Source organism: Lactuca virosa, chromosome 8 (assembly GCF_052849685.1).
Source record: "Lactuca virosa cultivar CGN04683 chromosome 8, Lactuca_virosa_CGN04683_v6, whole genome shotgun sequence".
Classification (NCBI taxonomy): domain Eukaryota; kingdom Viridiplantae; phylum Streptophyta; class Magnoliopsida; order Asterales; family Asteraceae; genus Lactuca; species Lactuca virosa.
This window is the reverse complement of record NC_136433.1, coordinates 120,326,238-120,330,037: the sequence shown is the minus strand read 5'-3', so window position 1 is coordinate 120,330,037 and position 3,800 is coordinate 120,326,238.

The window sequence follows — 3,800 nt, the reverse complement described above, 5'->3', positions numbered from 1 at the left end:
ATCCCAAGATCTCAAATACATAAAACTTCATCAATGTGTACAGATCATGCCGGCGCCTTCCCGCGATCATCGCTGGTACCTGAAACACATATCACATAAACGGTAAGCATAAATGCTTAGTGAGTTCCCCAAAATACCACATACGCATATACGCCACTCAAGGCTATAACTCTACAAGACCTTCCGGTCAATGTGTCTCAGGGGACTTCCGTCCCATCCTCCTGGTAGACATTCTGGTCCCACTTCTCTGACCTTCCGGTCCGCATCATCTTGACCTTCCGGCCCATACACTGTTGACCTTCCGGTCCATATCATAATACTCATAACATAACATAGCACATACATATCATATAACAGCATACATCACATACTCATCATAGCACATAAGACCTTCCGGTCACACATAATTACCACTCTAGGTAAAGTATAGTGAGAAGACTCACCTCGTACGATGTCGGATAACCTCTCGTGCTCGATAACCCGACCTAGCCTCCTCCTATCAACATAATAACATCTCTAATCAATACTTTCTCTTGTCCTCATTTCTAAAGAATGGGTAGAAGACCATTCTACCCCTCCCTGACCTCTCTTGAACCAACTTGACCAAAACCCTAAGGTCAACTGAAGTCAACTCTAGTCAACGGTCAAACTTTGACCAAACTCGTCGAGTGCACTCGTGTGACTCGGCGAGTCCATGCGTGTCCTCTTAATCCTCATAAATCCTCACTCGACTCGTCGAGTTAACCTTTCACTCGACGGGTTACCACTGGTCATGAATCGCGGGGCAACCCGACTCGACTCGTCGAGTCCCCTTATGGACTCGGCGAGTTTCCTCCATGGCAACACTCAAAAGACCTTCTGAGGCCAGATCTGCTTCTCTAACCTATAGATCTTACCTTCCAATACACAATGATCACGTAAAGGTCCAACCTTTACACTCATGCAACACTCATAGGGCTTCTTTTGGTGAAATAGCTTCTAAAATGGCAACCTAGGTTCATATCTCCAAAGGAATAACATAAAGCAGGATAGATAGGACTCTCTGGACCTCTTAAGGTCCAGATCTAAGAAGAATTCCACCTTGGGACCTCATATGCTTCGAATCCAAGCTAAAGAAGGCATAAGAAAACCCTAGATTCAAGTATATCACCATATACACGAGAATGAGCATAGATTTATACCTCTAGCAGCCTCTTCTGATCAAATGGTAGTAGATCTGAGCTCCTTAATCTGCCTAGCTTGCCCTCCTTCCTTCTTTCTTGCAAGATCACACTAGAAATGATGAAAATGGCTTCTTTTCTCACTCACAATGCTCTTAGGTTCTCTGGTGCTCTCAAAGGTGAAGGTGGCCGCAAATGAGGGCCATAAGATCCCTTAAATAGGGCACAAGCCCGAGGATTTAGGGTTTCTATCCACAGCGCGGACTCGTCGAGTCAACTTTCCGACTCGTCGAGTCCATTCATTAAATACAGTCAGCAATCGCGATCCTACTCGACGAGTCTAGGCGTCAACTCGTCGAGTCCCTCTTCTTGACACAAACTAAATAATTAAAATATGATACCTGGAATTCCGGATGTTACAATTCTCCCCCACTAGAATCAGACTTCGCCCTCGAAGTCTCGCTCTGCAAACAACTCTGGATGCTGCTCCCGCATCTCCAACTCCGGCTCCCAAGTCAGCTCGGACCCTCTCCGATGTTGCCACTGGACCTGAACTAGGGGGACCTCCTTGTTCCTCAGAACCTTGATCCTCCGATCCAGGATCGCGATCGACCTCTCAACATAATTCAGGCTTGCATCCACCTGAATATCCTCTAGTGGCACTACCGCCGACTCGTCGGCTATACACTTCCTCAACTGAGACACGTGGAAGGTATCATGTATCTGGCTCAACTCCGCAGGTAGCTCTAAACGATACGCTACCCTGCCCACCCTCACGGTCACCCTGAAAGGACCAATGTACCGGGGCCCCAGCTTGCCCCTCTTCCTGAATTGGATCACTCCTTTCTAAGGAGATACCTTCAGGAGTACGAAGTCACCAACCTGAAACTCGAGCTCGGATCGTCGCCTATCCACATAACTTTTCTGGCGACTCTAAGCTATCAGCAACCTTTGTCTGACCTGCTGTATCTGCTCAGTCGTCTGAAGCACTATCTCAGTGCTACCCATCACTCGCTGCCCTACCCCTCCCCAGCAGATGGGGGTCCGACACCTCCTCCCATACAGCAACTCGAAGGGAGGCATACCAATACTCGAATGGTGGCTGTTGTTATAGGAAAACTCAGCCAATGGTAAGTACGTGTCCCAACTTCCTCCAAAGTCCAACACACATGCTCGAAGCATGTCCTCGAGCGTCTGAATCGTCCGCTCACTCTGTCCGTCCGTCTGTGGGCGGTAAGCGGTGCTGAAATGCAACCTGGTACCCAACTCCTCATGGAATTTCTTCCAGAATCTGGAAGTGAAACGTACATCTCGATCTGATACAATCGAGATCGGTACTCCATGCCGCGATACCACCTCTCTCACATACATCTCTACTAGTCTCTCTGCGGAAGAGCTCTCACTGATAGCAAGGAAGTGAGCGCTCTTCATCATCCGGTCAACGACCACCCAGATTGCATCGACACCCCTCGCGGTCCTCGGCAATTTGGTGATGAAATCCATAGAAATCTTTTCCCACTTCCACTGGGGAACCTCAAGTGGCTGCAACTTGCCATGCAGAAGCTGGTGCTCGGCCTTAACCCTGCGACAGGTCAAGCACCTCTCAACAAACTACACAACATCCCTCTTCATACAGGGCCACCAATAATCTCTTTTCAGGTCCAAATACATCTTAGTGGCCCCGGGATGGATCGAGAACCTCGATCTGTGCGCCTCCTCCATCAGAATGGTACGTGCCCCGCCCGCAAATGGCACCCAAATCCGACCCTGAAAGGTCATAAGCCCTCGGCTATAGGTAACAAACTCAGACACATGTCCAATCACCCGCTCTCTCTTGCGGTTCTCCGGTCTCATAGCCTCTGCCTGGGCCTCTCGGATGGTATCCAACACCGGAGTCATCACCGTCATCCTCATACAAATATCTCGTATCGGGGCACTCTCCGCCCTACGGCTCAGGGCATCGGCTACAACGTTAGCCTTTCCCGGGTGGTACAGGATCTCGCAGTCATAATCCTTTACCACATCCAACCATCTCCTCTAGTGCATGTTCAGGATGAGCTGATCCATCAAGTACTTCAAACTCTTGTGGTCCGTGTATATGATACACCGAACCCTATACAAATAATGACGCCATATCTTGAGGGCGAACACCACGTCCCCCAACTCCAAATCGTGGGTGGGATACCTCGCCTCGTGAGGCTTCAGCTGCCTCGATGCGTACGCTATCACGTGCCCTCTCTGCATAAGCACCGCACCCAACCCCGATATCGATGCTGTTGGGTTTTGAGCATTCTAACACTTCCTAAGTGTACATGCAACCCTATTAAACCTTGGATCTATGTTTGTCTAAGATACATGCAAAATATTATTTTCCAAGGTTTATAACCTATCTAGTATGGCATGGGGTACTTTTAACCATAAAAGAACTAGATGAATTACATACCTTTTGTTGTTTGTTGATTCCTTGGAGTTTGAGAGCCAAGCACCAATAATGTGAATGCCTCAAATGGAAATCACAAATCACCACAAACTTGGAAAATATATGAGAGAGTATGCTAACTCTTGATTTTGGCCACCACACTTACACACACATTAGTGTCTTTTTCATGCAACATAAGCTTGTTTATATAGTGTACATGG